Genomic DNA, 20,295 nt, shown 5'->3' on the forward strand with positions numbered 1-20,295 from the left:
TGGGGTGCCCCTGCGTCGCCGGACCCTGGCAGACAGGACTTTGAGCCCTTTTGTTTGATCTCACTGGCTTTCATCTGGTGTTTCTGGGAAGGCTTTAATCATGAAATGTTAATGATAAGAGATATTTTTTACACACTTTAAGAGCTATGTCTTACCGATTCCAAAACTATTATTCGGTTCCATGTTCCTACACAGACAGATATAGGAATCCGTGTTTCCAAGGCAAACTAAGCATTCCCGACACGTCACTGTTCGTGCGCAGAGATCTCTTTGGTGAAAGCTTGCCTCCTCAATCCCATGCACCCTGGGATCTCCGTGCTACTCACCTTCACTGAACCTTCCTCTACTCTCAAAACCGGAAAACCACAAAAAACCTGAGGTGTCTAGATGAGACTTGGGAAGTTGGATGACTCAATAGTTTCTCCAAAAAAATAAATAAAACATGGTGAGTGCGGTGAAGAAAGACAATAAATGAAGCGCAGAGTAACACAGTTGATTCAGAATGGAAAATATAGAACCACATCGATCCAAAATGTCCAAAATAAGTATCTGTGACTCGGAAGGAACTTAACACTGAGGCAAAAAATTCCACTCTGTAACACATAAAATTAAAACTTTCCAGAGAGGGGGAAAACAACAACAACAACAAAGAATCACTGGCAAATTTTGACATTTTTAATCTCTTTTCTTTGGTCCTAGTCTCCTATTTCAAATTTATCTGACTGCGTATTTATTTGCCAGTTTTAACTAATATCTTTTTTGAATATGCTATTACTAGCCTTGTTTAAAACAATTAACTGTGAGAAACATTTTCTATATCCTTACCGCAAATAGAAGTGATTCAACATGAATTTAACTGTCTCAAGTTGTATAATGGTAGGCTTCCCTATTTTTCAAAAATGTCCTCTGAAGCTCAAGAAATAACTCAACTATATGATAGATAATAAATGATAGGTGGGTAGATAGATGATAGATAGAGATGTACCTTTCCTTAGTCACTAAAAAGGAGACTTTATTTCATCGTATTTTCAGTCAGAGCTTGCTGTCGCAGCCGGTTCCGTGTTCACAGGGCGCGTCTGAACAGAGTTGTCAAACAAGGGCCTGTGTAAGCCTTCCGTGGCGTGTCCTTCCGAATGCGGTTATGCTCGCTTGCTTTTGGAGAACGACAGGTAACCTTGTTTCTGGCTCCAATATTAATGTGTTTCAGCTTTATAATACACCATGATTCAGAGATAACATTTTGTTAGTCACAATTTGGACAGAAATATCCTTACTTCTGTCTCTCTAAACTTACTAAATCATGACAATAATGATTTGACACTTTCCTCGAAATAGGCCTTGAAAGAATAAATCGATAATAATCAAGTCACGTCCCATGTGAATGTATTCTTTTTTCTTTCTTATAAGTTAATACAGTAATTTTTTAAATTTACTTTTGAAACATTTTTTTTTAATCTCGCTAACACATTTGAAGCTACTTGAAAGAAGGGATCTGGTAATCTTGTCTGCCTTGATGTTTCTAAACCTAAAATGTGGAAGGGCCTCATGCAGTGTAGATGCCAAAAATATTGATTGAGGGAATGAACTGGTGACCTGGCTTCCGGTATAATGGCGTTGGAGTCGAGGAGTCGTTAAATCACTAGGAGTCCTGCTTCAGACGGATGGGATGATATACCAGACGGCGGTGAGAGGACGTAATTACCTGTAAGATAAACAAGGAACGGTTAGCATGAACTCCTGCTCTGGCCGTCACGCCCATCCCTTGCCGGGGGCATCTGAGCTGTGACTCTGCTTCTCGGTGCATCCACTGGTCAGACGAGGTGGAGCCCACGCGGCTGGCTGTCATCCAGAGGGTGCCGTTAACACCGTGCGCTGTGGCGCCTCAGTTCGTCTGTCCTGGGACCAAAGCCAGAGTGCGGGGGTGGGGTGGGGGGTGGTAGCCCTCTGCGTCATTTCCTGTGTCCCCTCCACACGTAACATGGCTTCTCTAGAGTGCCGACGTCCTGCACGCAGGCTCAGTTACCCTGAACCGTTTGAACAGGCTTTTTAGGGATCAAATTTGCATTCCATAAACATTTATTGAATGCCCAATATATTCCAGGCATGGTTCTATAGATGTTAGGGATATATTGATAAGCAAATTACCTTTTCTTTTCCATCGGAAGAGTTTACACTGTCATGGACAACATGAGTTAGACTGCCATTAAGTCAACTCTGTGAGAATCTGATCAGCTGCAGAACAATGTGGGTTATTTATTTTTGTTCTTTTGAACAAAAATCTATGTCCTTGAAATGATTAATTGGTGTTTGAATTATACTTGTCTACAATTTGACTTAAGAGTTGGCAGTGGAGCACAAGGAAGTTTTATTTCAAACTCAAAATACACATTGCAATGACATGGCATGATTCCTCCCCAAATGTGTACTTAGATATCTATTATATATTATGTAATACGTATATTTAAGCATATATAATAGATGAGTATATAAATAACTATGCTTGTCAGTATATATTATAAATTATGTGTTTATATATTAAATATGTAATATCTGTATTATAGAGTACACACATTTTGGAGAATTTTTGTTAGACCTATTAATGATAGGGGAAATAGTAACAAAAAATTAAATAGTTATCTGTATGAATAGTTAGAATATTATCAAGTTTCCCATCTTTTGATTGTGCTATGTAAGCATGTAATTTTTAATTTAACATGGCCTCAAATTGAACTGTGGCAATGTATTTTTTTTTATTCCATAAAAATACAAATAGAGACTAGAGAAAGTTCACAGACAAGTTGTTGGAATAATAATCCATCTGCTGTATGTAAGATGTATTTACAGAAGTGTCGCTTGTTTGGTCTTCAGAGTCTCGTAGTGTATTTTACAAAGGAAGCGCATTCTTGAAGGGAGGCTACAGGTGCCTGGAGGGAGTGGATGAGCTGGGACGGCACCCCGCCCCTCCCTACCCCTCCTCGCGGGCGCCGGTCCGCCCCGGCGCTGCGTGGGGGAGGCGGGCGGAAAGATACCGCCAGGCTGTGCAGGGGTGGGGAGACCTATTTTGAAAGTCCTTTTCACGACATCTATTGTATTTTCGTTTTTTTAGACCTTTCTTAAGGGAGTAGAAATGAAAAATACAGTATGCCACGGTCACCAACACACTTAAGACACAAGAAATTGTATCTAACAAAACAGTTTTTAAATGCTGCAGACCCTGCCGAAGGGGACAGCGCCGAGCGCAGCCGGGGGTGGAGCTGACGGACGCGTGCCGTTAGTTTTTTGACAATGAAATAGAGAAACGCGCTCAAATCAATACTGAGAAATGAGAAGAAAGCGAAACGCTGACAAAGGCCCGGTCCTTCCAAACAATTTCTTCGAGCCTATAATCTGATGTCATCATCTAGAGTCGCATGGCTTAATAGTGCTCTTCGTAAGTGAATTCTGTAAGAGGCTTCGCGTCTCCGCACGCGCATGCGGGGAGCTGGCCCTCGCTGTCGCCGTAGTCACCAAGGCCATGTTCGTGCACGCCAGGCGTAGCAGGTGTAACTGATTTCACATGACGTCATTAAACAGCATGATGCGTTGGCCCAGAGGCTTAAGATTTCATTAAAATGTTTCCAAAAATTAGGTTGGATCTATCTAAATCCAAATACTGCGGGGAGGGGGGTACCCTTAAAGTAAGTTAAACATTAATTGTATGGGAAAAGAACGAATTCCCTCTGGAGACCAGAAACAGCAGGGGACCGCCTGGTGGGTACGTGACCCGCGCCACCGCGTGCCAGGGTGGCTGGCGCTGACCCAGCCGCCGGACAAGCGCACTCACGGGGGCTCTGGCCGGGGCCATCTGACGCTCACACCCCGAGGGGCAAGGGGAGCCCTTGCAGGGTGGCCGTGGACGTCCCAGTGAGCCGGTGAGGCGTTCGAGAGCCCGGGACACAGGTGCGCTCAGACAGGAGCGGTCCCAGGCCGGGGCGCACGGATGCCCGTCACCACGACAGCAGGCCGCAGCGGACGTGGGAGGGGGACAGAGCAGAGAAGGAGGACGGATCAGACAGCAGAAGTGACGAGACAGCCTGGCAGAGCCCGTGTGGGTGCAGCGACCTGGCAGCTGTGGCTACAACAGGGGAAGCCCCCCCCCCCAAACCCCCACCATCCAGGCACACACAGGGCTGTTGGTCTGTGGGAGCCTAGTTATTGAAATATTAGCAACAGATACTGTCTAATAAACAGCAATTATACATTAATATCTGTGTTAACAGAAAATGGGTCAGGAGCCTGAGCGTGACCTGTACAATAACATAATATCCAGCCAACGATCAGGCAGCAAGTGCAAACAGTTTCTATATATTTTTCTATAACAGTTATGATTGCTATTTGACATGAATTTATAGATTAAGAACTCAAAATAATTTACAAAGGTCCAAACTCTTTCAAATCCTGCCTCTTTAAGTTTTTCACATCACACTGGCTTTATTAATACTTGGCGAAGTTTCCCCTTTTCGAGAGAAGGAAGAACAAACTAACGATTTATAGGCGGTGTCGCAGGGTTCCTGGAGACTGCTGTTTCTTTTAGATTGCTGCTTTTATGAAAACATTTTTCTTCCCTGCCCCAATGAAGTTATTTCTCCTCACCGTGAGGACATATACTTGTCTTTTTTGTGTGGCATTTTGAATTTTTTTAACCTTGGACTTAAACCTAGGAAAACTAGTGTGAACACCCCACACAGACACACACACACACACACGCCCCACACCTAATATTGCCTATCGACAATTTTGAGCACCTTCTCTTGGAGACAGGCATAACACAAAAGAAAATTTAAAACCTTACCAGACTTAATAACACTGGTAATAAGTTCCAGAAAACTTAAGAATAAGAATAGTATTTTTTAAACTTTATTGCCCTCTATTGATTGTATTAGTTTTTTTCCAACCAAACTGAATTCTCTTGTGGCAAAACAATTATAAAATAACCCAATATAATTTTTTGTTAAATATGCAAGTCTACTTATGTGAAATGCACGTTAGAGATGTGCTAAACAAATATATTTATTAGAAATATAAATATGTTTTACATAATATATATTTAACAATAATAAACATGCTAAATGTAATATATGGTATTATTATGTGATATAGACTAATATATAATGTTTATGATAAAGACACATAGCAGAGATGCTGTGACATGAACATTCATGTTAACCATTGGTTAATCACTTTTTAAAAATAGAATAAATGGTGTTTTGTGTAGGAAAGGAAACTGACTACAAGTGAAATTGCTTATCGTTTAGGCAGTTCATATGTGACTGTAACTGGCCACACACGTTTGGCAGAATCTGCGCTATGTTCTCTTGAGCCCTTATGCTTTCCCCCTCTTCGATCTGCATTCTTATTTTGTAATTAGAATTTTACTTTGCTTTACGCATAAGTTTATCATATTCTCCTTTTGCTGCCCCTCTCTACTCTCTCTGCACATTTATCCTTCGTCCTTTTTGGGGTGCGATTCCCAGGGAAGGGCTGCAGCCTTGCCCACGGTGGCCGTGTGGCTTGTGAGGTGATCGTTACCCCAGTCAGAGAGGTTATGCGAGAACAAACTCATTGTTGAGAAACAACTTCAGTTTTGTTTCACGTGTAAACACACAGGTGTCAACGAGTTTGCAGTACATCTGTTTCATTAATGTCATAAAATACTCATTCTATGAAAGGGGATACTCTTAAGTCTAATAGCATTTTGATTCAGTGGGTGACACATTGTAAGGCTGTGATGTGAGCTCGAAGTAAACGTTAAGTCGTGATTTGGGGTTTTGTTAGGGTTGTAGACCCACGTCACCTAAAACAGTAGGTATTATGAATGTGGCAAAAATGTCGAGTTTGAGAATGTGTGATATTTACTGTTGTTAATTTTCCTACATAAGTGTAATACCTTTTTTCCAAAAAGTTTTTCAAAACATAACACTAAATGCCTAATATAAGTGTCCAAATAACGAAGGGAATTGAGAGCTACCTGCAGCTGCGCAGGTCCGTCGTGCATGCCCCGCTCCCAGCCGCGCTCGGAGCCGGGGTGGGCAGCCTTCCTCACACGTGTGTGTTACTCTGCGTGTGTACGGATGCAGACGGGTCTGTTACGGATACTCGTGTGTTTGCACGTGTGTGTATAAAACTTGTACCATAGCGATAGAAATAGATGAAAGAGGTCCGCAGAACTACATCACGTGACTTTGGAAATCCGTATCTGCGTTACAGTAAGCCGTCTAAGAGGAGAGACCAAGGCTGACTTATTTACTGAATACTTACAGCGTTTAAAGCAAAACTTGAATAGGTGCTGAAGTATCGCTGAATTCTTGAGAAAATACAAGCCACTTATTTTAAGCATCAGCCTCACTGCTATTTCGCAGGCTCTCCCAGTCACCGTGAAACTCAGACCCAGAGATAAGTCAGTGCGTCCCTTTTCTCGTAATGTCACACGCCTGTCTGTCTGTCCTGCGGAGGCCGACCCGTGCTAGGATAGGGAAGACGCAGGAAGCAGGCGTGGTAGCTGCCAGGCTGGGCGGGTCCCTCCGCCCTGGGAACGGAGCAGCATGGCGTGCTGCCGCATCGCGCTTCTGCCTCGCTCCCCGGCGGCGCGTTGCGCTTCGACCTGGCGGACGCAGACGGAGGATTAGCGCCCACGCGTCGGCGAGCCGCCGAGTCTCCCCGCGCGTGTGCTGGCCAGGGCGTGGGTCAGGACAAAACGACCTTGACTGTGACGTGTGAAAGAGACCGTCATCGTGTGAATGCCACACGGGTCATTCTCGTCATGTTACCCAACCTATTTTTTATTCAACTAAAAGGAAAATTCGTACTGTGTGAATAACAAGGGTAATTAAAGTACAGAAACTCGGAAGAAAAGTGGGAGAATTGAGTATAACAAAATTGTTCAGGAAAAAAAATGCTTTTATGTTTTAAAAAGTCCATTTTCTGCATACAGTGTATTTCTATCAATCTAAGATTGCTATACAAAGCTAAATTGAACGATTTCATCTCCTCATCTCTAGTCAGCAGAGTTAACATCTGTTTGGCTGCTCGGCGTAGCTTCTGGGACCCAGCTCGGGAGTCTCTTTATGAAGCAAACATATTCCGGAGCTGTTCTGCGCATTTGTATGTAACGAACGCCTCTGAGCTCGTAGTTTTTGAATCGTGATACTGTCATTTGATGCGATTTCTAAATACATGTCGCTGACCGTAAAACGGTCAGCACAGGCTCCTGGGTGATGTGCAGCCCCGGCCTGGCCCATGGGAACGTCTCTTCACCCTCGTGCCCCCCGCAGCAGCAAATGGCACCCTCCTTCCTTCCTATTCACGAGTTTTGCCAATAATGTCCCACTTCTATATCATTCACAGTTTGTTAAGCACACGCTTTCCTTATTTCTCACATTACTTAATGCAATTATTATAAAGAAAGTGAGTTTTGGGGAAAAGAAAAGCTAATCCTGAACTCAGCTTTCTAAAGTGTCAGGCGTATGTGTCCGTTTATAACCCACCAGCTGAGAACCATTTGGCCCCTGATACTTAGAGAAATAAAAGAGATTGATTATTCAGATTATTGAAAAAGGATCGTGGTAAATTAGGTAAAAGTGTGACTTCTGTCCCTACCTGGCAGTCTGCACTGCTGAGCGCCTAGGTGGTGGGGATGAGCCCGCTCAGACACTCGGTCTTATTTTAACGATCAGTGAAGTGAGTAAGCGTGTGCTGCTTTATGGGTTTTCCATGCAAGGACAGTAAACTCAGTTTCAAAGAATTCATTGTATTATAACAGTTTATCTTTCTTAGTGTTGTTTGCATAAACGATTATCTCATTGATACACTTATTTCTGAACTAAAACATAATACCAGTGCCATTTGATACATTTGCCAATAATTCCTGAATAACTCCGAAAAGCAGACTTTTTCTTTTATGAATTAGTCAGACGGTACTAAACTAGGTAAAGGAAAACCTGTGTTACAGTGTGTACGAGTATGGACAGAGCACATGCATCTTGCTGTCCTGATGACAAATTTAGATCGCCTCAAACTTACTTTAGCTGGGGTAGTTTCTATCAATCATGAGGAAGGCTGAAACGCATTCATCAGTTTTCCCAGAGGCACGGGCGGCACCTAACAAAGAAGGCCTTGGCACATCAAGAAATTTATCAGAAATATCTTGAGTTAGAAAAATTAAAATTAGCTCCTTGTGCTCATGCATACATATAACAGAAAAATTAAATGTTACAGATAATATGTAGAACAGAAAAGTTAAACACATAGGGACTGGTCGACCTACGACGTAGCAGCACATGCGACACAGTGTGGCTTGCTGCGGCGCGCACCTGCGCAGGTAAGGAAAGCCCGCCCGCCGACCGGTGGCATTCTGTGCGCTGCGTTCCGCTCGCGCTGTCGCCAGCAGCGTTCAGTCTGGCAGATACGCAAACTACTTCCTACGATTTCTCACGCGCCTGGTTTTCCCTCTTCCAAGAGTAAGCGTGGATGTTTCAGTCGCCTAGATCCTTCCGTTTCAACCAGTCGGGCGGCAAAGCGAAACCGCTCCCGCTCTGCGCTCTGCCGTCTCCCGGACCCGTCGCACACTTAGGAAGGGATCGTGTGTGTCAGGTCCTTAGCAAGCACAGCGAGTGCACCGTCTGTCACATGTGGCGGCGGCGGGGGGGCTGGTCGCTTTGCACGTGACAGGTTCCAGGCTGGAGCAACTTTGGCAAATGCTTTTCCTCCAAAAGCCAGATGTGGGCACCGGCCTTGCAGGGTGTCTGCGGTCTCCGCCTTCGGACCGTCGTTCCTGAGGCCCCGCGCTCCTTCCTGCGGTCCCAAGGCGCTCGGGACCCGCAGGTGCCACAAGCAGGTCGAGCCGAAGATGGGGACAGGAACCCCGGGGCAGGTGCGCCGAGCCTGCCTTTCTTGTGGAGCGTTTTAGGAAGCCCCCACACACACACACACACACACACGCATCATGACTGTCCGCAGACCGTCCCGTGGACAAGAATCGTGTCACAGGGTCGCCGTGTCGCAGGGGGAGGGAAGTTGGGGTTTGCGCCTGGGCACGCACGACAAGGCCAGGAACATTTTGAGAGGAAGCGGGGGCGAATCCGCGGGGGGCGCGGGCCCTGGAACCGCCGGGTCGGGCTCCGAATCAGGCACTGTCACAATCACGGCCTCGCTGATTTTTAAAACGTTTGTCAGGACGAACGCGAGTCACGCGGTGAAGTCAGCAGCCGGTGGCGTGCGGCGGGTTCGGGGACCGCGTGAAGCCTCGCGGACCACGCGCAGCGCCCCACACGCGCGGACCTGCGTCTGCCCGGGGCGTCTCGCCTCACAGGCGCTCCCTGTCTCGCCCTGGCGTCTGCCTCCCGCTGCGTCCTCCCGCTTACAGAGCCTCCGGCCCCCGAGGGGCACCCCGGCACCTGTGGCTGGGCGCCGCCGGTGACTGCGGCTGGGGACCCCGGTGACTCTGGCTGGGGACCCCGGTGACTCTGGCTGGGGACCCCCGGTGACTCCGGCTGGGGACCCCCGGTGACTCTGGCTGGGGCCGGGCCGGGCATCCACCCAGTAGCGCGTCGTTCTCGTCGCTTGTAGAGGTCGTGCCGTTGCAGCTCAGCTCGTGTCTGTTCGTTTGCACGCCCAGTTGCTTGTGCGAGGCGTGTGTCCGAGGGGTCCTGTTAGCTCGCTTAGCTTAAGAGATGAAACGTCTTCTGCACGGTGCGTGTGTCCGCCCAGTGGCGTGCAGCACCGAAAGCGAACGCTGGGCGGCGACGGTGAGCCCGCGCGGCTTCGCTTTGCAGGCTGCAGTCCGCGTGCCCAGCCGGCCGCTTCCTGCCTGGCTCATTTATGGAATGGACCTTCATGCCGCCTGGAAGGAAGAATGTGTCCCTGTGGAGAGACCAAACACAGTCATACCATGATGGATAAACGTGCCAGTTGTCTGTTCCTGCGGAAGATAAACATCAAGCAGATGGTTTCTCATTTTGTTTGTATCTTCCAGATATGTTTCTGTGACAGAAACATTAAGAAAACTAAGTTACTTCGTGGGTAAAACAGCACCTGGGACGATGATAAATTTAAAAGGGCTTGTAATTTTTGAGCTGAGCTTCTAAAACCGAATTTCAGATAATCAGAAAGGGATAAAAAATTTTCAAGAAGAGAAACGCATCAAGCAAAATGATCCTAAGCTTAAAACACCTGTAAAACTTATAATATTCAGACTATTCACTCGAGGTGTTAATTGGGTCACTTCACTCCAGCTAGGTTAAAAAAATAAAAAAAGGAAACCCTTAGCTTCCAGCTAGGTGATAATTGCATCCATTCTTGTGCAATGAAATGACTGTGCTGAGGTAGAAAATTCTTGGCATCCAGCTAGACAAAGGCTGAGCAGAAAGCAGGGAAGTACAATGAGAGCATAGAATGCGGACAGAGAAATTATAACTACACGTAATTAGCATTATTACAACCTTGTATTAGTGCATAATTAGTAGTTGTCTAGTGGGCTCGTTATTAAATTTTAATCATAGAGCTGCTTTGGCTTTATTCTTTCCCAACAAGAATTTGATTGCTGTGTTTTTTTTTTCTTTTTTTGAAGAAAGTATTCATTTGATTTTTTTTCTGACCCTTGAATTTAAATCTGTTTATGAAATAAAATGTCTTTTTAAAGTTTTAAATATTTTCTAAATATGGGATTTTCAGTGATTTGTGCTTCCTTTTTTAGGAAATGGCTTTTGTAATTCAGTCTTGAATATTTTATTTTGCTAATCATAGTCATTAAGTTTTTCCCGGGGGCCTTACTATCAATCATATTTTAATAGCCATTTTTCCCCTTCATTTCCAGCCACACTGGCTGTTTTGCCATTGGAAGCGAGCAGCTGTAAAAATTCAGGACACGTAGGTTTCAGCAGCAATGTGCACCTTTGTCACCGACAGACGTTCTTGTGAGTGGGCTTTTCCAAGCCGCTCTGTGACAGGCCAGACAGCGACAGTGCTGTGGAAAGGGGCTCCCTGCGGCGCCGCCAGCGGCCTGCGCCCCCTTGCCCCTCAGCCACTGTGAGCCCCGGGCCATCGCCCTGAGGGAGGGACAAGGATGCGCTGTCACTCAGGGGCGCGCCCCACTCGTCCACGCATGCGCGCATCAACTCACCTCAAATTTAGCCAGCGTTTGCTAAATCTCGAATTCTGAAACGGCCGGTTTTGACAAATTGTGCCCTTCTGTGTTTTGCTTCTATGGAAGAGCGGATTTATAGAAGTCTTAGCTCTGCCATACCTAAAATCTTGCCTTCATTTTGGACTTTAAAAAATTTTTATTAAATTTATTAGGGTGACATTGGTTCATAAACATGTGTACATTTCAAATGCACAATTCAATAGCACGTCATCCGTGTATTGCATCCTGTGCTCACCACCCAAAGTCACGTCTTCCGTCAGCATACATGTGACCCCCTTTTCCCCCATCGGCCTCCCCCCTGCCCCCTTTTCCTCTGGTCACTGCTAAACTGTTGTCCACGTCTGTGGGTTTTGGTTTGTCTTGTTCGGTTGTCGCTTCCAGTCATATGTCCCACACGTGAGGGAAATCACGCGGTTCTCAGTTTTTTCTGTCTGACTTATTTCGCTTAGCGTGATGATCTCAAAACCCATCCACGTTGTCCCAACTGGCAGCGTTCCGTCTTTCCTTAGGGCTGAGTGACAGTCCTTTGTGCGTAGGCACCACATCTTCTGTGTCCAATCGCTTTGGACTTGAAAGTGAGAGGTGTCGGCACCTCTGTGAAAACCGAAGGAGGAAACCCAAAATTGCCTTGTTGAATTTGAACTTCGAGGGAACGTCTGGCCTGGAGATAGCAATCTAGGGGCTGGCGTCGGGACGATAGCGCGCGTCATGAGGTCGTGAAAGGAGAGACGCGAGGCGCCGTAAAGGAAGCGGGTGCGGTTGACCGTGGTCACCTCGGACGCAGCCTGTGAACGCGCCGAGCGCGTGGCGCGCGCGTCTAACCGCATCCTCGCCCGGAGCTTAGCGCGGGTCACACCAGCACCCCCCACGAGCACGGCCGCGCTAACAGACGTTCTCCTGAGTCAGCCTCGGGCTGCATGCAGGTCTAGAAAGTCGTTGGCATTTTGGATGCGATTTTAAATATGCCCAGGAATTTGCCATCACTTCCTCTCTCTGGAGAATGAGAAAAGAGGGTTTGGAAAATGCCAAAAATCTCATACATTTTACTTGGTTCACGATTTTCTCTTAAATGATTCCAACAGCTGATCATCAACTTTAAAAGGTTCGCTATTTTAAGTGAATGATATTGTAACGACCATGTATGGTGCCGGTGGAGGGGGGGCGGTCCTAGACCAGTCTGGGGGCTCACTGCGCCTCTGAAACGGATATAAAATAATATGGAATGTCGACTGTAATCGAAAAACTCAACTAAAATGAAAGGCATGATATTTCTGCCGTTCTGGGCACAGAATATACTCCTGAGAAATACACACTCTTGAGAATTACCGAACAAGCATTGGATTCATACCCAGTGTTCCATGGCGCTGTTGGCTGGAACGTGCATTGGTGTCGACACCAACGCCCACCGTGAGAGGACATTGGCTTTACTAGTCATATCGCGAGGGCTCATGCCGGTTCTTCCTCCGGATCGTAGGCAGGCCATGTGCAGTGTATCTCGGGGACAGACTGAGCCACCAGGGTGACACAACAAAAATAATTTAGAATTCAAAATAATTGACATGTAATAACATATAGGCAAATTTCTCATTGAAATTACATTTTATGGCATTTTCAGTGCTTACTAACTCAGATATTAATAGTTTATATTAAAATGTCCACAAATTGTATATATTCTGTGACATTTTAACATTAACGTACATTATAATACTATATTTAAGAAACCAGTTAGTCCACAGGCAGTTGGCATAGACAGATTAAATATAACCTATGAGCCACATTTTATTCAGCAAAGTGTCTAGTTGATTATTCCTGCAGCTACTTAGATATTCTTCATTGGCAATCATGTTAAATTTTCTGTGGTTGTAATAGTAACAGTTTCCATGGTTGTAATTAGTTGTTTATTTTAGTTTTTCAAATTGCATACCTGGTACAGAACCCCAAAAGGTCTGTAACATATTTCAATATCTTATGACTTACTTATAGAGATAGCTTTTTAATCCAAAATAGAGGTAGAAAAATTGATTTTGAAATTTACATTTGGCTCATAAGTGAGATAATTGTGGGATTTAGAGTTGCAATTATTTCCTCTTTTCCAAGTATTCTGTATCTCGAAAATGTTGGCCTTGGTCTTAGGAAAATCCACGAATTTTGTAGCACCAACAACAAATAAGCATATTTCATAAAGATTAAGATCATTGTCTTGGTTTCCTTCAAAGGTTCTTTTAAAAAATATTCCAAAAGTGCATGGGCGTTCACACATATATGTTGATAATATTAATGTTTCTTTGATCCTTGTGCTATTTTAGTACTGATAACATTTAAATGTGACTAATGACTATTTTCAAGATAATACATCTGGGTGGAAATTTAGTTTCTGTTTCTTTATTAATATATATTTTTCAAAATAGCAGTGAATAATGACTGTTGCTGCGCTTTATACTGTCATCCTGGCATCACAACTATCCCAATCGCATTCAGCATCGACAGATGAATATACTTTTATGCAGTCCATCACTTGGTCGAAGCTGGAAAGTAGCGGCATAGTTCTTGATGACATTAAAAAATAAGGCATTGCCATTGCGAATGCATTCTGCATTATTCACTATCAAGTTGAATAATGTGCCAAATAAGGAATGCAAAATATTCCAGAACTTCTTAAAGGGGTTATTTTGCAAGTCATGATGTTTTCTATGCATAATGTGTGTCACGTCCCTGACTCTGGATTTTTTGGTCTATGTTTAAGTTTACAAGGGTGTTATAAACACGTCAGTTGTTTCATCTAAGGGTGGGCGTCGACTCATAGAAATACTTTGGAAATTCTCAAATATCATCGCGGTTACCGTCATCAGGTGTAACATCTAAAACAATTGAATGGTATTTAACATTTCTTACTTTATAAAAATGATTCTATGCTGCATATGCTGTATATACGCTATATTCAGTTACTTTGTTTTGTGTTACTTTCTCTGGCTGGTATATAAGCGTTGTCAGTGATGTGTAGCGAGTCACAGACTTGGACATTTTTTGTGGACGTTGAGAACCGAGCAGTGTCTGAAGGTGGACACACACATAATCTATGATGCAGACGTTTCTTTCTTAGGAATGTAACCCAAAATAACGCGCACACCAGCGCCGCAAAAGCTTAAAGATGCGGTGGTAACGTTATCATAAAAGTGACTGCTACCTGGAAACAAATCAAATGCCATCAAGGGCGGAATAGAAAAATAGATTGTGAAATGTCCGGAAAACGAGAATGCAATTCGATGAGTGTGTGCTGCAGGAGACGGTGGGGAAAAGGTCCCACAAGCACTGAGCGAAAGAAGCCAGGTACGGGGAGCAGGGTCTGTGTCGCTCGGTTAAAGAGAACAGTTACGACGCCAGAGTCAGGCTGCGGGTCGCATGTGGGGTCGGGACTCTTGGCATCCCTGGGGCGTCTGGGTGCCGGGGCTGTGGCCATGTGCTTGCCGCCTTGTGACACGCCGTCGGGCAGACACTTCCAGACTTGTGTATTATTTTCTGTATTTGTTAGACTTCGATGTTTTTCTAAAAAATAGGATACATTGTAATGTCAAAAGATTATTCTGTTAAAAATATTTTTGTCCAAAAATGCGACCGGAAATAGAACCCAAATATGAAATAAAAATAAGTCGAAATACATTCCAAGAAAAAGTTGGTTGGGCAGTCCAGGGACTGAGCAAACACATGGAAGGGCTCTGCAGGTCGTGACTGATGAGGACCCCTACGCCATGTCCGGAGGACTGGCGGCTCACTGCTGACGCAGACGACATCGGTGCGAATGAGATTTATTATACCGGTCTAACTAAAACTGCCTGTGATGAATACAGAATTTGAACCGTCAGCACCTGCATAACTTGCCTTATTAAATGGCATGTCACTGAAGATGACTTAAATGAGGAGGTAATGAGGCAAATCTCTCGGAACGTGTTTAGCAGAATTAATGCTGAAGAGCTGGGAAGTTCATTAAAACTAAGAAAATACTTGCCCACAGTCAACAAAAGGGCAACAAAAACTACGATATTTGATGTTTGCTTTTGCATTAGAAAATATGCTGTTTTCACTAAATGTCTTTACAAGTCAATATAAATAGTATCCCTCTTTCCAAATGAAGTGGTAGTTACAATTTGGTAATGACTGTCATAATTCGTGGTGATCACGGGCACTTGGAGTGAGAAAGCAATAGGGAGGGGCGTGAGGCCGTTCTCCAGATGCGTGGTACACGCAGGGCTGGAACTGCAGGAGGTCCTCGGTCTGGCTCCTGCTGGTAACTGCCGTCACGCTATTTGTCTCCATCTTGGTACTCGTGTAAGAGATAAAAGTGTCCCCCGGCGCGAGGGTCCTTCGGACAACGTCGCTGTCATGAAACCCAGCAGGGCAGCATTTCCGCTCCCCCGGCGCCAGGGGCCGTCCTGTGTGAGGCGACCCAGAGCTGCAACAGGTCCTCCAGCTCCGTCGTGCGGAGACTCCGTCCAGGACAGTCGCTTACCCATGAAACAGGCCTTCAGCGGTGCCGTAGTTTCCACCGCCTTCCGCTCAAATGAAGAATAATCACCAATGGTCCGAAGAGAGCCACCCTGGATTTAGCTGTTCAGGAGAAGGAAGACGCTGTTTCCTGGTTAATATTTCATAATTTAAGATTAACTCCTAAAGTTTCTAGTTTTTTTAAGTATCAGTGGACTGATATGTTTTACCTAGATTGTGAGTTTATTTTATTTAAGTTCTAATTTCATTTTTTGGAAAAGCACATTGAGATTGCAAAAAAAAGTTCTAATTTCATTTTTTTTTCTAAGTTGTGTTTGAAGAATATCAGAGAGTCATAGCAGAAATTCTACAAGTCAAGTTTTTTTACATGAATCATTTATCAAATTAAATCATTTGTTTAAACCATCACTTTCTGAAGGCAGACACAATTCTTCTCGAATAAGAAAAGTGTAAAGAAACTAAAAGAAAAATGCGAATGTTTTCTCTCTTGAATTTAAATAATAGTCCCCAAAGAGACTCATTTTTGGTGTTTCACATATGATTGATATTTATCATTAAAAGCAATTATGTCATGGTCCTTTGGATAATGCTAATATAAATTACTTGATATTGCCTGTTTGTTGTTCTACCAATGATGGATTTACACCTCATTTAAACCAGATATTTTTGTATGTTCGATAAGGTACCTAGAGCCATGTACGCCTTTAGAATAAATGTCAAAATATGCCACCCCTAAATTTTAAAACAAATACATGAAAACACAATGTATCTGTGTCAAAAAAGCTTTTTCAGGATCTCGACATTTTTAACAACAGATTGTTAATATTAGCATTCCTGCTCTAACCCGCAGGATTTATCTCGACTCATTTACACGGAATCCGGAGACACGAAGCATCCCTCTGGTGACTTGAGGATGAATTGTTTGCTTTGTAGCCTATGACAGAAGCATGACTGAGATAATCACAACTCGAGTGGGTCTGGAGGGCTGGCTCATTACGCATCCCATCAAGCCCTGGCTCTGGAGCGCTCACGTGCTTCAAGCCGCCGGCAGGTGGGCAGGCCTCCTTTCCGGTGGGCGAGTGGCCGTGACATCTGCGCTCCCTGCCTGTGGTCCCCCTGGCCCGCTGTCCTCTGCTGGGCTCCATCCTCAGGCTTCTCGCCTCAGCCAGCTACGTTCAGTCGATGGCATCTGGGAGGCCGTCGACACACGTTTTATTAATGGCCATGGTCGCTGTTGCTTAGGTACAAACCAGATTCCACTTTCTTTTTTTCTCGCTTGTGCCATGATCAGAAGAGCTTGTTTCCTGCTCGTTTCTGATCCCGTGCACTGGTCAGGAGGCCGGAGCTGGCCGCTCGGGGCTGGGACCGAGTGGGTTCTGTGTGTTCGAGCGTTTCGCACGTGCCCACCGGCCGGACACAGGGAAGGAGCTCCTGCACGGGGGCTCGCCCAGGAGGGTTTGACCCTGTTTGGTGAGCACTGAAAAGGTTCGCGAAAGTGGAAAGTGAAATTCGTGTCACTAACGGGCTAGCGAGTTGGCTGCGAGGATCTCAAGGTGGAGTTAAAGGTACAGGCAAACGTGGAACCTTCTAGTCGATCTGTAGTGCAGCCACTGTTGAGGCTGTGTGGCGTTTAGTGGGAATCTCGGCCACGCCGGGCAGCTTAGGGACAGGTGAGCTACTCACAGACACCACAGAGGCCACAGCAGAGAGGGAGACAAGGAGTGACAGCCCTTTGGCGGATGTTTGTGACTGAACTTTAAAATCATTTTTAACAGCGAGATTCTTGACAGACAAGGCAGAAGTTACGCCATGCCACTGTAAACATTGTTGCTGCAGTAAACGTCATCAAACATGTGCATCCGGATATAAAAGATCAGCGAGAGAATCAAGTGATACGGCACCCAATGGCTTTGCACACCCATGCGCAAACACACTCAGAAATAAGAAAAATAGCGGCACGTGCGGCTTGGATCGCGTTTTGCCGCAGAGACATGCTCTGCAGGTTGGGGTTTTCCACGGGCTGTAGGTGCAGCCGAGTTCTCCCTGGAGCGCGGAGTGAGGTGGGCAGCAGCTCGCCACATGCCAACGCGGTGAAACATCCCCGCAGTCAGATTCTTGATTGCGCTCCGGACAGGCGACCGAGCCGGGCCGGTCCCCAGCGGTTTCGGCGCGCTGTGGGCGCGCGGCCCGCGGCGGCCGCTCCCAGCGCTGCCCGACCCGCGCGCGCCCGCCTCACCCTTCTCCGTGCGGCTGATGTGGGGCGGCACGGCGTGCACCTTTCCCGGCCGGCCACGCTGTCGCCGTTAAGGGACAGGCGCTGCTGGTGTGAGCCTGGGGCGGGTGCGCCCTCGGACCCCCGCGGCGTGGCGGTGCCCGGGCGCCCGTCGGCTCGGCGGGGCGTCCACCTCCCGCCGGTCAGACGTGGCAGGTGGCGGAGGCCTGGGCCGACTCAGCGGCTCCCAGGGACTTCCCGGCCGCGTGGCCCCGCGTTAAAGGGCAGCGAGACCCCGCGCGGGCAGCGCCTGGCCCCAGAGCCTGCGGGTAGGCAGCGGAGTCATGTCGCGGGGTGAAGAGACCCGCGCATCAGGCCCTCTGGGGCGCAAGCCGGGGGCGCGGGGCACCGCGTTCCCCAGTGCAGCGTGCGCGACGGTTCTTTCCGACGATGTCCACGCGATAGGTCATTAATCCACAGCCTTGCGGGGTAGTGCCAGGTGGCCAGGTGGCGGGACCTCCGCGGGAAGCAGGTAAAGGCTGGGACGGGTGGCCGTGCGGGGGGCCGTGGCATCCGACCCCTCCTCAAGGGCTCCGTGGGCCGCGTGTCCGGCTTCCCGCTAACCCGCCGCGGCACCAACACGTCGAGAAAATATATCGACACCTTAGCAATTCTGTGAAATCGATGTTCTGTCTAGTCCGTGAAAAGATCATTTTGTAACAAAAAAAGCGGGGCAAACAACTACAGATTAGTCAACTCAATTTAAATACTGATATTATTGTATGTACCTAATACTTTCGAAATTGCTTATAACTTCGGTTGCTTTAAATTTGGTGTATGAGAAATGATAGGCGATTATAGAAAGATTCGATGAAGCTGAAAATAAGGAAAATCAAAATTACATCTAAATTTCTATAGCAATGTAAATTAAATGTAAAGATTTGTATAGCAAAAATTATTTTCTTTGTGCTTGTCATTTTTCTTTTAAATTATTAAAATTATGTGATAATTAAAGGCACACTAGCCCATAAATAAAATGCTAAACATTGTATAGAAAGCCGTATGTATTTTCCACATTCAGCGAAATGTCGCTGAAGATGGTATAAAAGCAGAAACTCTTCGACGCTGTCCCTTTAAGCTACCGGTCGGCAGCACAGAGCGGCGAGCACTTCACGGACCCTGTGTCCTCAGTGCGCAGCTTCAGGAGCAAGATGAAGCGCTTAATGTTACGACTGTGCGTCAGCCTCCCGTTACCGCCACTATGAAATCGTTTTGAATTTATGAGTCCCCCTGAAATCACAAATGGGAACATCAAGATAAGCAAGAAAACATGTTTGGAACTACTGGGAATCGATACCTAATTATGCAAGAATCTATTGCATTCTTCCTGAGGAGGATTTGACAAGTTAATTAATTTGTCTTTCCTCTTTCCCGAGCGCATCCATCACTCAAATCCCACGTCCCTCCTGCCCCAGCGCCGCTCTGCCGTGGGCGGGCGGCGGCGGGCGGCTCTGCTCTGAGGTCGCCGGGCTTGTCCCGCATGGAGGCCTGTTTCTCCTGCCGCAGGGGCGTCCTCACTGAGCGGCGCTCAGACTGCAGGTGGCGGTCTGCCAAGAGCCGCGAGCAGCTGCTGTGGGCGAGGCCCGCGCGTGTTCCTTAAGAAGTGTCTTTTCCTGTCCGCGGCTGTGACCATGCCTCGAGAACCCGTGCCCTTTCTCTCTAGGGAGGAAGAAGCCAGGGCACGCGACCCATGGGTGTCACATGGTCTTCGGATGTTTTGCTAACTCCTCATGGCAATTTCATGACCTTCGCAAGTTCTAAATAATATAACGAAAATAGACTTTTAACTGAACTTAAAGCTGATGGAAGTCAAGTAAAAAGTAGCTGTGGCTTTTTTTTGTTTTCGATCACGGTTGGGCATTCAAAAAAGAGAGAGATCAGTTCCCTGACTCAAGTTCGGAAGACGTAACCTCCTTCGGTCTGCAGACTCGGTACACCTGGTCCCTCAAGTCCTCCCTCCCGTCCGTGCTCCACCTGGAGCCCACACTCGACGACCCATCATCAAAAGTGCATCTTATGGGCCTCTTAACTCCTTTCCTCTCCCTCCATCAGTCTAATCCTGGGAGAAGACCCACTGACCACTTCCTCCAGGATGCTTGGGACAGCAAGCACTGGCAGGCAACAGTGACTTTGGTGTTGGAGCACGCTTAGTTCGCGAAGTCGCGGTCCCAGGAGGAGGGGTCTCCCAGACCGTTAAAAATATGTGTCCTCATGAGACAGGCGGATAAAGGGTACAGTTTGAGTCACACAACCGAAGGAGATAATTTGCAAAATAGAAAACACAGATGAGTCGCAGACATGGAAAATGATTCTCATAATAATTGAAATGCATGTTCAGGTATTT

Source organism: Rousettus aegyptiacus, unplaced genomic scaffold (assembly GCF_014176215.1).
Source record: "Rousettus aegyptiacus isolate mRouAeg1 unplaced genomic scaffold, mRouAeg1.p scaffold_m13_p_16, whole genome shotgun sequence".
Taxonomy (NCBI): Eukaryota; Metazoa; Chordata; class Mammalia; order Chiroptera; family Pteropodidae; genus Rousettus; species Rousettus aegyptiacus.